General features: G+C 37.4%; 1 non-coding gene and 1 pseudogene across 1 annotated transcript; both read left to right on the top strand.

The window, feature by feature from the left end:
* LOC109577660 (elongation factor 1-alpha 1-like) overlaps positions 1 to 22675 on the top strand; it is a 122481-nt pseudogene that overhangs the window by 75400 nt on the left and 24406 nt on the right.
* Positions 5555 to 5657, top strand: LOC139179533 (U6 spliceosomal RNA). Its single transcript, XR_011563901.1, has one exon. It is a non-coding gene; the product is annotated as a U6 spliceosomal RNA (small nuclear RNA).

The following is a 22675-nucleotide window of genomic DNA, read 5'->3' as shown; positions in this document are numbered from 1 at the left end:
TCATTTCTTTTGCATTTGAGAGGAAAATGAGGTGCACAGAGGTTAAGGAATTTGTCTTAAGTCTCAGAACTGGTGACTGCTCAACTAAATACTCTAAGTGGTTCCAATTTGCAAGTAGGAAAGCTTTGTCTTGAATTTTATTGTTGTGTTTACATTTTCTCTTGATTTGTTTCATATTTACAATGTGTACTATAATAGCAGATGTAAATAGTATATATATTGTATAATATATAGTATATATATAATATATAGTATATATAGTATTATACTATACTATATTATATTATATACTATACTGTATTAAATATAGTATATATACTATATAATATATAGTGTATATATAGTATTATAGTATATATATAATAGTATAATATGTATATTATATATAATATATAAAACATTATATATTTATAATGTTTTCAAACGTTATGACTCCAATTTCTCTCTTTTGTTTTAATTGCACTGGCTGGCGTCTCTGAAGAGACTGGGCAGTGCTAGTTATGGAAATTTTTGCTTGTTTCAAGAGTCTATGGGAAAAACAATTCTTACTTCCCCAACAAGATTCATGTTAACTTTGGGGTTCAGCTAAATACATTTTTATTAGGTTAAGAATATTTTATTTAGACTTTGAAGCATTAACTTCCTTAACAGTTTTATTGGGATACAATTCATATACCATTCAGTTCAATGGCTTTTAATATCTTCACAGAACTGTACACCATTACTAAAATCTAATTTTAGAATCTAACATTCATCACCCCAAAAAAGAACCTCCAGACACATTTGTTGTCACTCTCCATCCCATGCTATTCCCCCATCCTAGGCAATCACTATAATCTACGTTCAATTCTATAGATTTGCCTGTTCTGGATATTTCCTATAAACAGAATCATGCAATACATGGTCTTTTGTAAATGACTTAGTTTTAATTTTTCTATTGCTTTTTCAAAACACTTGGAGACTGATTATAAGATTCATCTTAGGTCTCTTACTATGATGAAGTATACTGATACAGTTTTTTTCATTAGAACCATCCTCACATTCTAGGAATGACCTCTTTGTATTGACTACTGGTTTCTCTTTGTTAGTAATATGTTTAGAACTTTTATGCCAATATTAAGTTGTATACTGTCTTTTGTGCTATCTTGTTGGATTTTTGTAATTATACTATGCCTAGTATTTCATAAGAGGATTTAGAAGCATTTCTTTGTCATTTGGCTCTGGAGCAATTTAAATAGCATTAGATTTTATCCCCTGTGTAACTGTCTAGACAGAGTCCTTTTTAGGGCATCAACTCTTTGACAAATTATTCCTCCTATGTTAATTATCCTTTTGAATTTTCTCCCTTTTTGGGAATCTTTTTTGGTAAATTTAATCTTCCTAGAAAACTATCCATTTCAAGATTTTTCAAATGTATTTCCACGGGGTTTAGAAAATTAGCCTTCTATGATTCATTTCATCTGCCACTGAGAGTATTCTCGCTCTCATTTCTTATTTAGTATATTTGTCCTTTCTCCCTTTTATCTTGCCTAGTTAACTGACATTTATTTCATATCATTTCTTATTCAAAACCCAGCTTCTAAATATATATACAGCTTTGTCATTTTTTAATTGTTTATTGGTTTCTACTTTACCTTATTAATTTTGTATTTCTATTTTCTTTTCTGTCTTTTTCTAACTCCTTTAGTTACCTGTTCAATTCATTTATTATTGTGCTTTTTTATGCATTAATATAAGTACATAATGATTTATCCTCTGACCTTGCTTTCACTCATAAACCTCTGGGCTATTATGTAGTGTTTTCATTAGCAATATACTTTGCTAATTCATATTTATTAACTATTTAAAAGAAAATATATAAATTTCTATACACTGGGACTTCAATTATCTAATTTTACTGTTTTATTTTATTGGATCTATATCACACAATTTTGTCTATGCTATTTTATTTTACTATAATTATTGAAGCTTCCTGTGTGGTAGGTATATGATATGGTCATTTCTTGTGACTATCCCGTTGGTAGTTGAAAAGAAGACATATTATCTCTTTTAAGGTACAAATTTTAATATATATCAAATAAATCTAACAAGTATATCTTGTCCTTATATTTTTCATATCCTTACTTATTACTTTATTTTTTGTCCCCTTGACTTTGTTATGAACTGAAAAAAGGTGAATTAAAATCTTTTATGACTACTGTGTTTGTATTTCTCCTTATTATTTCCCTAACATTTCCTTTATGAATGCTAAGTCTATATTATTTAGTGTCTATTATTCATAACTGGCTTCCCATGTCACTCAGTGGTAAAGAATTCACCTGCCAATGCAAGAGATGCAAGTTTAATTCCTGGGTTGGGAAGATCCCCAGGGGGAGGAAATGGCAACCCACCCCAGTATTCTTGCCTGGAGAACTCCATGGACAGAGGCGCCTGGTGGGCTACAGTCCATGGGGTCACAAAAGAGTTGGACATGACTTAGTGACTAAACTACAACAGTTCGTTAACTAATACCTATTTACTAGAAATTGTGTCCATTAGTAGCACTGGTACCTTTTTTAGTGTGTTTATTTTTTGCCTTAAGTTATATTTCAATAAACCCAATTATCACTGTTAGCCCTTCTACCAAAATTTTCTCATCACTTAGAAAACTAAAGTTCATCCGCTCATAATCTCTTCTACAAAAATTCATAAGATCAATATTCCCTGAGTATAGTTAGAAGCCGCAAAGGATGAACACAGGAGTATCAATGAGTTCCAGTCTGTCTTGCTTTTCCAGTTCAAGTCTAGCTCTTCCTGACTACCAGCCATGCAGACTAATAGCAAGCCCAGGCCAAAAATACGGAAGCAGAAGCAATGAGGGGCCAATAATCCTCCACTGACTTTGACACTAACCCTCTGCATGGCCCCTCTTCAGGAGCTGAATGTGGTTGCTTACACATCTACCACCACATACATTCAGTATCAAAATATATAGATTCTGTCATTGAATTTGCTGATTTTTTTTCTCTCTTCATTTCCATGACCACTATCTTGCCTTGCTATGTATTTCATCCAAAATATTACAACTTCCCTACCTCTGGTCTAACTTCTCTTTCTAAAACAAATTTTACACAACTGTTACAGAGCTCTTTATTGAATATGAATCTGATAATACCCAAACTTTTTCTCAGAACCCTTCAGTCAGATTCCATGGCCCACTGGAGAAAATAAGCACATCTCTGAATGACATAAGACTCCCACCATGACTTGGTGTCTCCCCAGCCATGTATCCAATGTGTCTTCTCACATCACTAAAACACACACTGCTCCTTTCACCTGGCCTGTTACCTGCCTAAAGTGTCATCTCTCTGCGTGGATGTCCTTCTACACTCTCTCCCTTTGCTTACAAATTTCTACTCTTTCTTAACCTTCTCTATAAACCCCAACTATGGTGCTGGAGAAGACTTTGGGGAGTCCCATGGAAAATAAGGATATCAAACCAGTCAGTCCTAAAGAAAATCAACCCTGAATACTCATGGGAAGGACTGGTGCTGAAGCTGAAGCTCCGATACTTTGGCAACCTGATGCAAAGAGCAGACTCATTGGAGAAGACCCTGGGGCTGGGAAAGACTGAAGGCAGGAGAAGGGGATGACAGTGAATGAGATGGTTGGATGGTATCACCAACTCAATGGACATGAATCACAGCAAACTCTGTGAGATAGCGAAGGACAGGGAAGTCTGGCGTGCTGCAGTCTGTGGGGTTGCAGAGAGTTGGACACAACTTAGGGACAGAACAACAGCAAATAAACCCCAACACAGATCTAGAAGCTGCTTTTCCTGTGCCCCACTACAATTGCATCCCAAGTTCCCATTAAAACTGCATGTCTGCATCTACATTAGACTGTGAGATACAATGTACTTCATTGCTTGATTCAAGATTTAAGAGAAAATGAAGTATAAGCCTGCAACTTCCCTCCCTGAATTAGAGACAGAAAATCAAGAACCCAGGAGATTTTACAAAGCAGTGGTCTTTGAAGTGAATTTCTGTACCAAAAATAAAGATGAATTTTTTTTAAATAAAATAAAATTCAAAAGGGAGAAAACTCACTAGCTGAAAGCTAAATGATAACTTTTTTTAACTATATTGCTGTTTACTACCCTAGCTTGTCAAAGTCCCAGAGACTGTAGAGGTAGTAAACAGGTGTTGGTGTCCTCCCATCTTTTCAAAGAGCACCGGTCCTGTCCTCACCTCGTGCAGCTGGATTCTGCAAACCCCATAGGTGGAGCATAGTGCCCACCCTGTGAGCCAATCTACCATTCTATGGTAATATGCTCTTTGCACGAAACTTTGTACAACGGAATAGGATTGAGGTTCAGTGACTAAGAAAAAGCTTTGAAGTGCAAGGGATTAAGAATTAATCTTGGTAGCTGCTAGGGATCATTTGTAAATAGAGCTCTGCAACTTGGAAATCATTTTCTGAAATCAGCAGCTGGGTAGCAAATTTGGATTCACCTGGTCCTCGTAACACACTCCCTCTGATACGCTTCCACTGACTTCAAGTCTTTCCCTACAACAAGCACATTCAGAGTTCCTAAGTGTTTCACTCCAACCCCAGGTGGAGATTTCCATGTAAAGCAAATATAATGTGATCATAGAAAGAAATCTATCATAGAAATTTGCCAGCTTGAGTGGTTAGAGCAGAAAGAGTTTTAGAAAACCAATACAAAAAGAGAAAACCCAATAGGACCCAAATATACATTCTGAACACAGGAATGGAAGTGAGGGGTACCTCCAGGGAAATGGTGTGAGTTCCCATCCATTCTTTTCAATGACTCAATAGAAGTTAATTGGTCATTTTTTTTTTCCCTACATAGATACTTATTTGATCCACCACTATTGAAATGACCATTCTTTTCCCCACTGCACTGCAGTGCCACCTTTGTTTTAAATTAAGTGACTGCCTGTGTAAGGCTTGCTTCTTGACTGTTTATTCTGTTTGTTTTTTTTAACTTTACAATATTGTATTGGTTTTGCAAGTAAATAGACTGATGACTAAACTGAGCACTGAAGAATTGATGCTTTTAAACTGTGGTACTGGAGAAGATTCTTGAGAGTCCCTTGGACAGCCAGGATATCAAACCAGTCAATCGTAAAGGAAATCAACCCTGAATATTCATTGGAAGGACTGATGCTGAAGCTGAAGCTCCAATACTTTGGCCACCTGATGCAAATAGCCAATTCATTGCAAAAGACCCTGATGCTGGGAAAGACTGAAGGCAGGAGCAGAAGAAGACAACAGAGGATGAGATGGTTGGATGGCATTACCAATTCAATGGACATGAGTTTGAGCAAACTCCGGGAGATAGTGAAGGACAGGGAAGCTGGTAGTGTGCAGTCCATGGGGTCGCAGAGAGTTGGAGAAACAGCTGAGAAACTGAACAACAACAAAAGACATGACAGCATGCTCTGTGAGCCCACGGAAACGGACATCAGAAACTTTACAAGCGGGAGGTGGATCAGAACGACGCTAGGCTCCTATCTGTTCACGACCACAGCAAAACTACAACCAATGCTTGCTTTGGCAGCACATATAGTAAAATTGGAATGATACAGAGAAGATTAGCATGGCCCCTGTGCAAGGATGACATGCAAATTCCTGAAGCATTCCATATTTTTAGACAGCCTCTTCAATAAATGATGCTGGGGAAACTGGACAGCTACATGTAAGAGAATGAAACTAGAACACTTCCTAACACCACACACAAAGATAAATTCAAAATGGATTAAAGACCTAAATGTAAGATCAGAAACTAGAAAACTCTTTGAGGAAAACAAAGGCAGAACACTTGATGACATAAATCAAAGCAAGATCCTCTATGACACACCTCCTAGAGTAATAGAAATAAAAACAAAAGTAAACAAGTGGGACCTGATTAAACTTAAAAGCTTTTGCACGGCAAAGGAAACTATAAGCAAGGTGAAAAGACAACCTTCAGAATAGGAGAAGATAATAGCAAATGAAACAACTGACAAAGGATTAATTTCCAAAATATACAAGTAGTTCATACAACCCAGTACCAGAAAAACAACCAATCAAAAAGTGGGAAAAAGACCTAAACAGACATTTCTCCAAAGAAGACATACAGATGGCTAACAAACACATGAAAAGATGCTCAACATCACTCATTATTAGAGAAATGCAAATCAAAACTGCAATGAGATATCACCTCACACCTGTCAGAATGGCCATCATCAAAAAGCCTACAAACAATAAATGCTGGAGAGGGTGTGGAGAAAAGGGAATGCTCCGGCACTGTTGGTGGGAATGTAAATTGATACAGCCACTATGGAAGATGGTATGGAGATTCCTTAAAAAACTAGGAATAAAACCACCATATGACCCAGCAATCCCATTCCTAGGCACATACCCTGAGAAAACCAAAATTGAAAAAGACACATGTATCCCATTGTTCATTGCAGCACTATTTACAATAGCTAGAACATGGAAGCAACCTGGATGTCCATCGACAGATGAATGAATAAAGAAGTTGTGGTCCATATACATAACGGAATATTCCTCAGCCATAAAAAGGAATGCATTTGAGTCAGTTCTAATGAGGTGGATGAACCTACTTGAGCCTATTATACAGAGTGAAGTAAGTCAGAAAGAGAAAGATAAATATTGTATTTGAATACATATATATGGAATCTAGAAAAATGGTACTGTAGAATTTATTTGCAGGACAGCAAGGGAGAAACAGACATAGAGAATAGATTTATGGACATGGGGAGAGAGGAGGAGAGGGTGAGATATATGGAGAGAGTAACATGGAAACCTACATTACCATATGTAAAATAGATAGCCATTGGGAATTTGCTGTATGGCTCAGGAAACTTAAACAGGGGCTCTATATCAACCTGGAGGGGTGGGATGGGGTGGGAGATGGGAGGGAGGTTCAAAAAGGAGGGGATCTATGTATACCCATGGCTGACTCATGTTGAGGTTTGACAGAAAACAACAAAATTCTGTAAAGCAATTATCCTTCAATTAAAAAATAATTTTAAAAAAGACTACACATAGAATGTCTCTCGTTAAACTCAACCTGGGGACTAGCAGGACAACCAAGGCTATAAAGGAAGATGCACACTCTGAGTTTGGTAGGAAGGGAGGAGAAGTGATGTGGCCAGGACCCACACCCCACACCCACACCGCGACACGGAAGAGGAGGGGATAGCACAGGCTCAGGGTTCTCCCCGTGCAGAGCGAGGGGTTCAAGCCACATGTTAGACATTATGTCAGTGGAAAGACAAGCCCCTTTAGCAGGTTTGAAAACCAGCGGGACTTACCAGAGGACTGTAAGAAACCGAGACTCTGCTCTTCAACAGCACACACACATTCGTGTTTACACCCAGTCACAGAGACAGCAGACTGAAGACCACCTGGGGTTCTTGTTGACTTGCCAGGAACACCCTAGGGCAACCCCCAGCCTGTCCCAGATTCCCACTCCAGCCCCTCTTGCTCTAGCTCTGCTCCTCACTAAGGCAGAGGCGGCTAAGCGTGACACCAACCCCGCCATCCCTGAGGCACCTCTAACTAATGCACACATCAGGGGAAAAGTAAAACCAGCACGGAAGTGCCACCCCAGACCCTTAAGCCCAGTCACACCCCCAAACCATGGCTTCCCTGCTGGCTCAGCTGGTAAAGAATCTGCCTGCAATGTAGGAGGCCTGGGTTTGATCCCTGGGTTGGGACGATCCCCTGAAGAAGGGAAAGGCTACCCACTCCAGTATTCTGGCCTGGAGAATTCCATGGACACGACTGAGTGATTTTCACTTTCACACCCCAAAGGCTGAGAATGCCATCACACAACCAACTAGCTGAGGTCTCCTCCTCAGGCCCTCCAGCCCCAACCCTGCCCCCCATAGGCAGTGACAACCATTGAGCATAGGAGAAGCCCCTATTTACACCAGACTCTGGCTCTAGCCCCACCAACTCCAGCTCCACTTTCCACCAATGCAATGATGACCGGCACACACCAGGGGAGGACATGGCTCATGCTTACCTTTGATGCACCTCCAAAGGCACAGGACACAGGCAAAGTTGACAAGGACACACCTTCAATCCAGGACAGGCTACTGTTTCACCTAACTTCATAGAAAGAGACAGAAAGTTAAACAAAATGAGGAGACAAAAGACTATGCTTCAAACAAAGGACAAGAAAAAAATATCTTGAGAAAAGCCTTAATGAAACCAAAATAAATAATTTACCAGATCGAGTTCAAAGCAATAGCAATAAGAAAGCTAACTGAACTGAGGGAAAGAAGCAAGTTAATATCTCTGATGAATATAAATGCAAACATTCTCAGCACAATATTGGCAAGCCAAATTCAACACCACATAGAAGGGATCATACACTGTGATCAAGTGGGGTTTATTCAAGAGTTGCAAGGATGGTGCAAAATCTGCAAACCAAACAATGTGATAAAAGAAGGAAAAAAATACAATCATCTCAATAGACACGAAAAAAGGCATTTGACAAATTTCAACATCCATTAATGATAAAAAAATTCTCATTAAAGTTGATATATAGGAAAATAGAGATAGCGTACAGCGACAGAAATACTAACTTAAAGATTGGCTTCTGGATTCAAACTTAATCTCACTGAGCTGAAACATAATTAGAATACAAGCTATGTCATAACAACAACTCTATCGATTGAAGCAATTCATGAATTTTACTGCTGAACATTTCCAAGTATACCTCCTTTTCACTATATATTTGACACACTCTCCTCTCTTCTCTGAAAATAAGTGACATCATTTTAAATAATCTTGAGATTACAGATACTATGTTGGTATTTTCTGTTTAAAACACCTCCTCCTTGCATCATTGGTGAGGCAAGTTACTTACCCTAGGGTTACACAGATGGCCATAAGACATCCAACTCTAGACAGATGATATCAGCAACAGTTATTTGTCACGTAATAACTGACAGAGGAGGAGGACACTATGCAGGGCCATAGGGCAGTTTTACTTAAGAACAAGATAGAATGAACAACCCGGGCTGTGGAAGGCAGATTTTCTAATATGGAGAAGGAAGGAAACACCAAGTTTTCCACAAAATGATGTAATTGATTTGTTTGCATAATTTGTGGGCTGCAAGGGAAATGAAACCCACTACTCAGAGATAAGCAGGAACTGCACTTGGTTTCTTTGATATGGAGGGTTGTTTGGCTGGAAGATTTTATCTGCAGAAGCAAAGTAGAAAGGGGAACTTGGATTGGACAACACAAGTCTCTTCCAACTTCCCCCAGATGTCAAGGCAACACATAATACTAATTTTAGGTCTGATACCACACTTAAATATATAGTTGTAACTAAAGAACACAAATTCTACAAATTTAGTCTCTATCACCTATGAAATTTCTTAGTTATTCTCTCTCCTGAGGGAAAACTACATCCTCTGATCAGTTGTACCTACAGCAATCGGGGAATTATTGTTCCTTTACATCCCCGACATAGACTCAGTCTTATCACTGTCCCTCTGTACCTAAGAAAGCAGCTACTATTTTGTTAACTCAGCATGTCAACCCTGTCATGTAGCTAAAGATGACTCTTATCCTGTAGGTGTAATTTGTTTACAGCACTAATGAAGGTATACACATGGCTTCAATACAGCTCTGGGGATGTTCCAAATGGAACATCATCAGCTACCATTTCATTCTTATTGCAAGATTTTGAAGCACTTAAGCCTCATGCTTCTTGAAAATTATTCTCAGAAATAGTTTGCCCTCTGATACAAGGAAATTTATGCTTGTGAACTGTAGTGTTGGAGAAGACTCTTGAGAGTCCATTGGACTGCATGGAGATCAAACCAGTCAATCTTAAAGAAAATCAATCCTGAATATTAACTGGAGGGACTGATGCTGAAGCTGAAGCTACAATACTTTGGCCAGCTGATGAGAAGAACTACTCACTGGAAAAGACCTTGATGCTGGGAAAGATTGAAGGCAAGAGGAGAAGGGGACAACAGAGGATGAGATGGTTGGATGGCATCACCAACTCAATGGACATGAATTTGAGCAGGCTCCAGGAGTTGGTGATGGACAGGGAAGCCTGGCATGCTGCAGTCCATGGGGTCACAAAGAGTTGGACATGACTAGACAGGGAGGCCTGGCGTGCTGTGATTCATGGGGTTGCAGAGTCGGACACAACCGAGCAACTGAGCTGAGCTGAGCGACTGAACTGACTGACAAGGGAAATGAGGACCAACACTACCTCTGCGATGACTATGTTGGGAAGATGCTTGAAATTCCACGAAACACACTGAACAGATAAGAGTCATTTATCCTTAACCACTAGATAAGTGCTTTGAATATGACTGAAAGGTTTAGTTTCTTTATCCAGATTAAACATGCTCCCAGAATATTACTCACATTGTTCTTTTTCATGATACAAAAGTAAATAATCCCTCCCAAATGATCACAAATTCTTAATTTGTAAACACCTGAATTGATGAGATTTCACTCTATTTTGGAACTTTTTTAAAATCCTATAAAAAGGACCTGGTTAATAAATGTCCCATAGCCTAAGGGAATTAAACATGGAATCTTTCTCAAGTATTGTTAATAACAGAAACAAAGCTACATTTCTTTACTCAAAATGTAGCTTTATATAGAGGGGCTATCAAGGGACACAAGATTTTAGAAGAGCACAAGCATATGAAACATCATCCATTCTCGCTTTAAATACCAAAATGCCAAAATCATTCAACTCTAGGAATGCTATCAAAAGTCAGAATCTTCAAGTAGATGAGCCGGATGCCTGTTCAGGAGTATGGGGGAAGGAAATGAACACAAGAGGAACTATAATCAGGAGTCACCTGGCCGAACACATCTAACATCAGCTTTCAGGGTCAGAGCTGCAGATTATTTACAGCAAGGTGCACCTGCTCTACAAGCAAAAGCCTGTGATGGTTTTCTGACCTCCCAGGTTGGGTCATGCCAACATACCAAAACAGATCTTAGTCTCCATTCCCTTAAAAAAATGAATTTCTAAGCACTTGTGCTTCATCTGTGCTTCTCGACTTTCTTCCCTCCTGAAATTCCGCTTGTTAAAGTCTGAAAGGTAATTTAATAGTGTGTAATTTTTGATTTATGGTTTTCCCCTCCTTCCTTGACATACAACTAGTACTTCTCATTTATTTCTACCACAAAATAAATCATATGGAATTCCAAGAGAACTCTATCCCCAGTTGGTCATTCTTTAAATCTCTGATTGGTAAGACAAAACATCTAAAGACAATCAAGTCTTGTAGGGATGAGAAACAACTGAATAGCAAACTCACAGGCCAATAGTCAAATGATTTCTATAACTAGGCAAAGTTGGTATAGAAAAGTTTGTTTCAGGTAGCCTTTGGTCCTTTCTTGTCTTTCCTTCTTTACAGCACTTTTCTCTGTCACCTCTTCTACTCCTGACTCCCCGGCCATCATTTTCCATAAAATGGGATACTTTTCATAAGACTACCTAGTGTGTGGTCAGATTATAACACTCAGTAACTTTCCTCTTTGCTTTGCCATGTACATACATATAAGATGAAATCTAATAAATTTATTTACATCAAGATATCAATGACTTAAAAGTTCCACCTTTGTAGCGGATGTGTTCTGTTGTAAGTCTGCCATGTACCTCTTTTCCCTCTTACACCAGTTAAATGTCTACTGACTTCAAAAATTTCTCTTGCTCTTTTTCATATGTTCTTGGTAGGGATGCCAACCATAGCACATCATCCTTGCTAGGCACTAGGGTGGGCCCATGGTTTATGGTAAGTTAACTGGATTCTGCCTCCCTGATATCAATCTAGAGCAGAGATTCTGAAGAGTGGAAAATCAATTGTCACCAAATTACTCATTGCTAGAATTCAGAAGGAAGTCCCACAGTTTCTGCAGTTGACAACAGCTGTCCTAGCTCTCTGCCTTTTGTGAGCAAGGGTTTTCACCTGTCTTCTATTCACTTCAGTTTCCTCACAACATCATGTCTTTTGCTTCCGTTTCCAAGCATACGCACAAAGACACTTTAAACGCACCCTTCCCCAGATGAGGAAGTAGAGAAGAGCTTGCCTTTCTCAAGAGGGATCTAAAAGTCAAGATAATCATTCATCATCAAGGGTCAGAAAGAGATAAAAGTGGACAGAAATTTGGGTGGAGGAGTGAAGTTCACACTCCTTGACTGATATTATATCCCTGACTTTTTGTGTTTATATGTGAACTGCATTAAAAATTTGCAAAGATTTTGCAATGTATGTAACTCTGTAGACTTCAAACAGTTCCTTTCATTTAGGGGCTCTGCATTTCCCCTGGGGCCTCAGAGTCTCTGCTGAGTCTTCTGCTTCCAGTCAGCTAATGAGGCAGAGAGAGAGAAGGTGAAGGATCACATATGATGAAGAGACAATCCTGCGAGTAACAAACACCATTTCCACACACATTCTGTTTGAAAGAATTAGTTACATGGTCCTACCTATGTGCACTCAGATTGGGAAGGTAGCTGAGATGTGTGTTCAGGAGGAAAAAGAAGTTTACAAGTTTGAAGCTAGCTATCTGCCACCACTGCATCCATTTCATAGTCTAGCAATATGATATAAGCATTGTGTTTGTAAAAGCTATAGTTTGTGGTTAAACAATACTTCAGTTCTTATTTTAAAATTTTTCATCAACAGATAAAATATAAAATTTCTATAGCAGAGAATTTTAGAAGTTGCCTAGTTTCCTGTTGCTCCTCATTCCTCTCTCCACACATATAGCCTTTTTGTTATTTTCTCTATGATTCAGCTACCATATTCATGGCCCTAATTGGGGAAAAGAATAAGCTGTTTCTTACGCATTGCCCAGGTGGACAGATATGAAGTAAAAATAGGTAAAAGCGTAAGTAAATATTTGTTATCTCAACAAGTTCCTGTAAAGGTTCCCTTTGGCCATCAGTATCTATAACCTACCTCTGTGACTCTGGAATAAAGCCTTAAAAAAAAATTTCCAGTCCATGTCCATGCACATGTCCATAGCAGAGAACAATTAAACAATAGCTTAAAACTTGGTTTCATTCATTCTTCTTAAATAAAATGAAATATTCTCTGTGTATGTGTCTCTCTCTCCCTGTGTGTCTCTCTGTAGATGGATGGATAGATAGATAGATTATATAGATGGATGGAATCTTTCTCTGTCTTGGATTAAGAATAAGTAAAAATCAAATTTCTGGTTTGAAAGGTTAACTGAGCAGATAGCAAAAAACTGGTTATGAATTTAAGCCACTACATACAGAAAAAACTAAGTGAGAGCTTTCTTCATCTATATGCACATACAGATGAAATCTTTATGTAAGTTTTATAAAATCATGAAATAATGCTAAATATTATGATGCATAAGAACTTACATGGCAGAATTACACAACACAGATAAAGATGTACAAGTGAAGTTCAAGATTGTGATTTGCACTAAAATGAAAGGGGAAGGAAGGAAGGGGTAATGGGACAATTTTAAGTTTACCTACAGAGGTTTCTTTTTTCCCCTAAAAAGTAAAAGAACTTTCCAGAAGAAAACATAGGATAAAATCTTCATGATGCTGAGATAGGCAAAAATTTCAAATACAGGACACAAAACTTAAAGGCCATAGTTAAATTGGACTTCCAAGTTTAAACTATCTGCTGTTTGTAAAACATTACTAAGATAAAGCAAAATCAGGGAAAATAATATTTACAATGCATGTATCTAACAAAAGACTTGGATCCAGAATGTATGCCTTCAAAATTATGACAAATAACCCTATTTTAATGGGCAAATGGATGATGAAAAACTGTATGATAAAATGCTCAGCATCATTAATCATCAGGGAAATGGAAATTAAAGCCACAACAAAACAGCTCCAACCATGAGAAATACCTAAAATTAGAAATGTTGAAAATAACAAGTACTACATGAGCATATAGAGCAACTGGAACTCTAATACATGGCTGATGAGAATGTGAATGGGTACACCACTTTGTATAAATGCATGACAGCTCCTTTTAAAGTTGACGACTTATCATACATCCCAGAAGTTCTCCTTTACCATCTGAGCCACCAGGGAAAATGTGGCTCCCTCAAAACAAACAAACAAACACATGTCTACACAAATATTTGTAAATGAATGTCCACACACATATAGCCTTACTTATAATAGTCAAAACCTGAAAACAAATACCTGTGAACAGAGGGATGGATAAATAAATTTTAAAATATCCATACAACTGAACACTACTTAAAAATTTAAAAATGTGATTAACTGATAAATGCAACAATATGGATGAATCTCAAAAACATGCTGAACAAAGGAAGTCAGATACAAGCAAGTCATAATGTATGATTTAATCTAGCTAAAATTCTAGAATACAAATAAACAGACTAGAAAACTGGAGTGGGGAATTTGACCAAGAAAGTGCAGAGGAAACTTTTGGAGGTAATGGATGTGCACTTTTTCTCAACTATGTGGTAGTTACACAGATATACACCTTTACCAAAATTCATCAAACTAGATGATCAGAGTAGGTGCATTTTATTATGTATAAATCATACCTCAATAAAGTTGAGTTTTAATTTGAAAGTGAAAGTCGCTCAGCCATGTCCACTCTTTGCAACCCCATGGACTGTAGCCTCTGTCTATGGGATTTCCTAGGCCAGAATACTGGAGGGGGTTGCCACGCCCTTCTCCAGGGGATCTTCCCAACCCTGGGATCAAACTTGCAACTCCTGCATTGCAGGAGGATTCTTTACCATCTGAGCCACCAGGGAAATTGTGAAAAATATCAATACTTAATTCTGAATTTTGAGTGCTGTATCATTTAGGGTCCTAGCAAGAAGCATGGCAACCTAACCTGGGATTTGAAGAAACTTTAAGGAAGGGAATATTAAAGGACATATGGGCAGAAATAAGGAAGCAGTGTATTGAAGAATTCAGGGACTTGCGACAACAGGCCAAGGAATCTGAGTTATCTGAATCCAAATGAGCATTACAAGTACCAAACACAACCTCTCCCATCCTCTCAGACACAGGAAGGAGATGAGAAAGAACACAGACATTTGAATTTCTTAACACTATTGGAGAAGAGGTACTAGGTAGCAGTGACCAGAGATAAGACTAAATAGGTTTTTTTTTTTTTTTTAAGAGGGAAGAAGACGGATATGAATCTGTAGGGCTTTATAAGCCAAAATAAGGAGTTTGGTCTTTAACCTGAATTCACTTAAGAGTTTCATGTTTCAAAAAATGCATGAAGATAATTCAATTTTTAAAGATTACTCTGATTTTTCTTTCTTAGATTCTAAAAACGGAATTGCTACTAGACAGGAATTTTTTCTTAGAGTATATATTGTATAAGTTTGATTTTTTTCATTTTAATTGGAGGCTAATTACAATATTGTGGTGGTTTTGTAAAATGATATTAAACAACTTTGTATATGAAAAAAAGAGTATATATTATAGCATTATTAATAATAGCAGTAAAATTATTATTATATATAAACTTCTGGTGAAATATCTTCTAGTTGTTTCAACTGTTTTCTTGAGCTTAGTCTTTGTTTTTTAATTTGATTAAAACTACTGAGTATTTATTTTCATAATTTAATTTGCTTCCCATTTGGAGATATTGTTTTCAAAAACATTTTCTTCTTCATTGACTTTTTAAAATATCACCCTTTAATTCATCTGAAATTAACTTTAGACTGTCATAAAATACGACAGCAATGATTATGACTGTGTAGCAAAGAAGACTTAGCAGTTTCTACTGTGTCTTGTACATAATGGGCCTCAATGGTGATATAAATATTTGTCAGAGCCAATGCTTATAATGATTTGCCCACGTGCTTTCAAGTTGTAGCCATCACTTTTATCATTAATTACACTGGAGTATTCATAGCCCAGTGTTACAATAACAAGATGCAGTCATTTTTCATTAATTTTTAAAATTCTGTAATCTATTAATCATGATCAACCATCTAAAGTTAACTTTTAAGATAATGAGCTACTTTAAAATTTTAATTGATTCATGAGTCATCTGTGAATTTTTAAGGGCAATAAGTGAGTTTTATTGCCCTAAATATCAAGAAGAAACATGCTACTCAGAATGTCTCCTCATTTACCTGGAAAGGAACACCTTGGCAAATTATTTAACCAATGCCAATGTCCAATCCCATGTTTTCACAGCTCAGAATCTTTTGTTCAAGAACATGAGAAAATAGACACTTCCCTGGTGGTGTAGTGGCTAAAAGACTGTGCTCCCAGTAAGGAACACAGGAAAATAAGCCCAGTGGAGATATTGGTGGCAAAATGACAGAGAGAAACTGTTTCTCCAGGACACCTCTGCTCTTCATTATTTATCAGTAACAAACATGAGCATGAACCAGAAAAGCACCTGGAACCAAATTTACACTGAATGAAAAAAATAAACATATCTTGGCATCATCAGTAGCTATATCTTAATTCTCATCCAACTCACCATATCTCTAGACCATAAAGTTTCTGCCTAGCATAATGGGGAGCACCTCCATTCCAGCTAACGCAGCAAAGCCATACAGGAAAGCGGAGACCAGAGTCTGAGAGTAGGTGGGTTTCTAGGGAGGAAGCCACAATCACTGGGTGAGAAAGAAGCTTTGAGAAAGCAAATCTCGAACGTCCATCCTTCTAGAATAAACACTCAGATTTAGGTTATCTCTAAGAACTTGGTGACTATGGTATGAAAAAGAAAGGAAAGATTCTGGGCTATTAAACCAGTGAATGACCAAGTGCAGAATCGGGCAGAGACAGCACTTGAACATGTCTCCAGAAAGCTCAAATGCAATAGTCCAGACATGTAGGCACCTCCAGCATCTGCCGTGTATGTGGGCAGGGGGACAGGGAAGAACAGGGGGGTGATCCTCAGCAGTATCTCAACATCCCTTATAAGGATGTGGGAAATGTTTCTTCAGGCAGAGAAGAAGCCCAGTGGATACCAACCTTTGATGCTCCTCAACACCATCCCCAAACACAACTCATTCCCATTACACCTGCTGTTATTAGAAGCATCCATTCACAAGAGGGTGTGTTTCCTGCCCCTCTCTACAGACAACATTGTAGAATATTGCAGCAGCCATTTCTAAAAACCATGTAAAACATTTATTCAATGTATATATTTCAGCTTTGGATGGATAATACATTCAACATAGTGCAAAGTGTAAACAATACCAAAGGCTATACAATGAAAAGTCAGTCTTCCTCCATTGCCGATCCCCAAGTTCCCTCCCCAACGCTGCTGGTATTACCTATTTCATGAGCATCCATCTGGAGATATTCTAATATAACATCACAAATTATAGATATATACTTTTCTTTAAACGAATAATAGCATTTGTATAGATTAATTGAAATGATCTCTCATTTTGCTTTCAGCTGGCTAGGATTCCATCGTATGGCTCTACCACAGTATATATCAGTTAAGTGTGTTAGTCACTCAGTAGTGTCCGACTCTTTGTGACCCCATGGACTGTAGCCTGCCAGGCTCCTCTGTCCATGGGATTTTCCAGGCAAAAATACTGGAGGGGGTTGCCATTTCCTCCTCCAGAGGTTATTCCTGACTCAGGGATTGAACCTGGGTCTCCAGCATTACAGGCAGATTCTTTACTGTCTGAGCAACCAGGGAAGCCCTAAATAACCAGCTCCTATCCAACTTTTGTTTCCAATCTACACTCTCACAGATGAGGCTACAGTGGGTATCTGTGTGGATTCATCATATGGTAACTGTGTGAATAAATATGTAGGACAGAATTTCAGGGTTAAAATGACTATACTTGTAATTTTTGTCACAGATCATTTGGAGCAACCAATCGCTGAGTATAGCTATTAATACTTGCATATCTTTTAGCCAGATCTCCTGGTTTCAGTTTCTACTTCTGCCGCTTATTTTCATCACAACTAAGCAAATTAGTTCTTTCTAGATCTGTTTCACCATCTGCAAACAGGAATGAGAATTGTACTTGCTCTACAGGATCATTGTGAGGAACTGGTTAATTAACATATATAAAACTCAGTACAGTATCTGACACAAGATAAGTACTCAAAAAAATCGTAATTCTTATTATTGTTCTATTATTAACTCTTATCACATAGAATACAAGTTTGCATTATAGAATTTTTTTCTTCTTTGCTAATCTAATAGGATTTTCACCTAAATCACTGTGGTTTTAATTTATCTTTATTCTATCTTGTAAAGTACTTAAGTATGCTTTCATAAGTTTGAGTCATCTGTAATTTCTTTCTGTGAAGTATCTTCTTATGACTTTTGCTCTTATTTTTATTGGATTATTATTGCTTTATTAATGAATAAAAAGTCTCTACATATTAAGGAAATTAGCTTTTTGCCTATGATATGTAATTAAATTTTTCTAAACTTGTAATTTTTATTTTACTTATGGTTATTTTTCCCATGGAAGTGTTATTTTCAGTCAAATTTATGGAAAAGTTTTTGAATGGCTTCTAGTTTTATATGACATTTACAAATGCTTTCTTATTTCAAAAATATTTAATTTCAGCTATGTTTCAGCATAATACTTTTATGATAAATTTTTACATTAAAATCTTTGCTCCATGTGAAATTAGGATAGGAGCCAATTTTATTTTTTTCCAGATGGCCATGCAGTCGTCTCAGCACCATATATTGAATAATTCATCTTTTCCCCCTGATTTTTCAATACCACCTTTAACACACACCAAATTCACAAATATGTTGCACCTGTATCTGGACATCTTACTGTTTTATTGAATTACACATTATTTATACAAGTGCCAGTACCAGCCTTTAAATTATTATATAGCTATAATACATTCAATATCCTGTAGGACTAACTATCCTGTGAGTACATTCAAAAAGCAATTTTTATTTGCTTCTTTAGAAATTCCCTAAAATTTACTGTTTATTTTACCATAAGAAAGTTAGAACAGTTTTTGTGGTTCATATAAAAATCCTAGTGTAGTTATTAAGGAGAATTCTAAACACAGATTTATTTGGAGAGACTAAACATCATAATGATATTTATTATAACAAGCATCATAATGATATTTATCTAAGAAGAAAAAACACTTTTCTATTTGAGTGTTCTTGGATAACTCAATAGTATTCTAAATTTTCATTCACATAGATGCTTTACATTTCTTAAATGTATTGCTAGGTATTCAATCTCTTTGTGGCTGTGGTTAATAGGTGCTTCCTTTCAATTATACTTTTCTATTATGTTTTAGTTTGTAGACAGGAAGACAGTTTTTTCTTAATATACTAACCACTTCACTGAAATTTCTTATTGCTATAATAGATTTTTCAGGTAAATCACTTAGATTTTTTTGTTTGTTTGTTTGTTTTTGTTTTTTTCCTAATTTTATTTTATTTTTAAACTTTACATAATTGTATTAGTTTTGCCAAATATCAAAATGAATCCGCCACAGGTATACATGTGTTCCCCATCCTGAACCCTCCTCCCTCCTCCCTCCCCATACCATCCCTCTGGGTCGTCCCAGTGCACTAGCCCCAAGCATCCAGTATCGTGCATCGAACCAGTCCAGGTTCGATAACTTAGATTTTTAACCCATATAACCATATTACTTGCCAATACTTTGTCTTCTCTGTTATAACTTTTACATTCATTTATTTTCTCTAATTTTATTGCATTAGCTATATTTTATTCAAGAATGATATCATAATGAAAATTTTCTTTTGTTCCTGAATGTAAAGGAATGGTTTCTAGATGTTCTAGATGCTGCTCTTTTTTAAATACGGAACAAGATTATATTTTTATTATGTTAAGAATATTTTGTTAGTGTATTGTATCGTATTATCAAGAGTTTCTTATCAAGAATGGAAGATGAATTATATCAAATGCTCCTTTAGTAATAAAGAGATGATCACGTTTTCTCCTTTTATTTATTAATTTGGTGACTTATAGTATTACATATTTTGATATTGAGTTATTCTTACACTCAATAGTCCTTAACTCAACAGCAATCTTTACTGGCTCTGGGATTCTAGTCTTTCATTTTTGTTCTATTCTTGAGGGGTTTTGTCAGGATATTGACTAGGGGAAAAACTCCCCAACTTCTATAATGTATTAAAAAACACTAGTGCCCTAATAAGGACCTACTGTAGAGCACAGGGGACTCTACTCAATACTCTGTAATGGCCTATATGGGGGAGAATCTTTTAAAGAGTGGAGATAGAGATACACACACACACACACACACACACACACACACGTATATATATATATATATATATATGTATATATAATATCTATAACTGATTCACTTTGCTATACAGCAGAAATTAATGCAATATTGTAAATCAACTATATTCCAATAAAAGCTTTTAAAAATAAAACTGTAAAAACTAGAAGGGGTGAAGAATACACTTTATTTCTTAAGTTGCTATTTTTTCCATATTGAATACATATAAATAAAAATTATATCCTTTAAGAAAATTAAGATGAACCCTCCAAGTAGCAATGGAGGAGGAATGTCTATGGGAGGAAGAATCATCTCCATGTACTCAGATTCACCTTCCTCTGGAAATTTCCCAACAATCCCCTTTGCCAGTAGTGCTTCACCAGGAAAGATGTTATTTTCTTTTCCAAAGTTCTGCCCAGATGATTATATAAGAATGTTAGGGCTTCTTTTTTCAATTTCCTAATCATGAATGTAATAAAGCAGAATTAGTCAAATAAATTTTAATAATAATCAAAGATTAACAAAAGGAAAATAAAGTTAGTGAGCTACACACATCTGGCTATCCTGGCTTATGGATGCACTTTGTTCTCAGGAGCTATCATGTTGATTGTCATCCTTGTGGGCCACTGAAGGGGAAAGAACACCTCAAGGAAGCTCCACGTTTTAATCTGAAATCCTCATTCTTAAATTCCTTCTCCCACTTGTTTCCATGCTATTTCCATCTTGAACGATCTCACATGCCAAAGGAGAAGCCCCACACTATGAAGGTCATTTGCTCACTAGTCCTCTTCCTCAAAGCAAGGATACCAGGAAGAGCAAAAACATCAAAAAATTAGATGGGAGGGGACATTCAAGAAGTGATTTAAAATATATCTCTTGAAACAATTCTACTTCACTTATGGCTTGGTGTTAGTAAAATGACTGTGCCTATTCCTAGTCAAGGCTATAGTTTTTCCTGTGGTCATGTATGGATGTGAGAGTTGGACTGTGAAGAAGGCTGAGCACCGAAGAATTGATGCTTTTGAAGTGCGGTGTTGGAGAAGACTCTTGAGAGTCCCTTGGACTGCAAGGAGATCCAGCCAGTCCATTCTGAAGGAGATCAGCCCTGGGTGTTCTTTGGAAGGAATGATGCTAAAGCTGAAACTCCAGTACTTTGGCCACCTCATGCGAAGAGTTGACTCATTGGAAAAGCCTCTGATGTTGGGAGGGATTGGGGGCAGGAGGAAAAGGGGACGACGGAGGATGAGATGGCTGGATGGCATCACTGACTCGATGGATGTGAGTCTGAGTGAACTCCGGGAGTTGGTGATGGACAGAGAGGCCTGGCGTGCTGATTCATGGGGTTGCAAAGAGTCGGACACGACTGAGTGACTGAACTGAACTGATTCCACTTAAATTGACTTATATACTTTCTGGGAATTAAGGAGGAATCATTATTGGAGGAGGAAGAATACAAAATGTTACAAAAGAAAGGCTATGGCGTTCCACCAGTGTTACACTAAAGCTCTTTTTACTACACTCTTGCCCTGTTGCACACATCAATGTGATTCCACAATAGCCAGCAACATCCTAACTGATGCTGCTAAAACTATTGGTGACAACCTACATCACTATCAAGTCCCATGGAGTGACGCCTTAAGCTCAGTGTTTCAGTTAGCCTTCCAAGTTCCCCATCGTCATCAAAACCGACTCCCTCCATGTTACTCTACCCAAGAAAAATCTCAGTGTGCCACGGGAAGTATTTTTTTTTCCTTTTCAAAAGTGTAGCTATTGAGAACAAAATGCAGTGATGTGAAGTGCCAGTTTTCAAAAGCAAATATCCTGCTATAAAGAACAGTCCAAAAAGAACAGCGGCAAAAAGCAAAATAAGTCTTGCTTCACTCTTCTTGGTTTACATTGATATGAATGAGGAGGAAAGAATGGAGTTATATAAAGAAACAAGGGGTGTGGTAGAAGGAGGTGGGCATATTACACAACGGCACTGAATTACTCAGCCATACTTCACAGGTGGCACCTTGCCTTGTCTTGTGCTCATCCTCAGTCATGTTTGACTCTTTGTGACCCCATGGACTGAAGCTCCTCCATCCATGGGGTTTTTCAGGCAAGAATACTGGAGTGAGTTGCCATTTCCCTCACCAGGGGGTCTTCCCAATCTAGGGATTGAACTCAAGTCTTGTTTCATGCACTGCAGGTGGATTCTTAGCCCACTGAGCGATCCAGGAAACCCCCAACAGGTGGCATATTTACATTGCAAAATATGTGCAATATGACGTTTATATTATTTTAGCTCAGGTGATATAACAGAATGCCATAGACTGTGTGGCTTAAACAACAGACATTCATAATGGTTCTAGAGGCTGGAAAGTCCAAGATCAAGGTGCCAGTAGAGTTTGTGTCTGATGAGGCCCCTCTTCCTAGTTTGCA

This window comes from Bos indicus, chromosome 24 (genome assembly GCF_029378745.1).
Source record: "Bos indicus isolate NIAB-ARS_2022 breed Sahiwal x Tharparkar chromosome 24, NIAB-ARS_B.indTharparkar_mat_pri_1.0, whole genome shotgun sequence".
Taxonomy (NCBI): domain Eukaryota; kingdom Metazoa; phylum Chordata; class Mammalia; order Artiodactyla; family Bovidae; genus Bos; species Bos indicus.
Note: the sequence above shows the minus strand (reverse complement) of the source record. Positions and strands in the feature narration are given on the sequence as shown.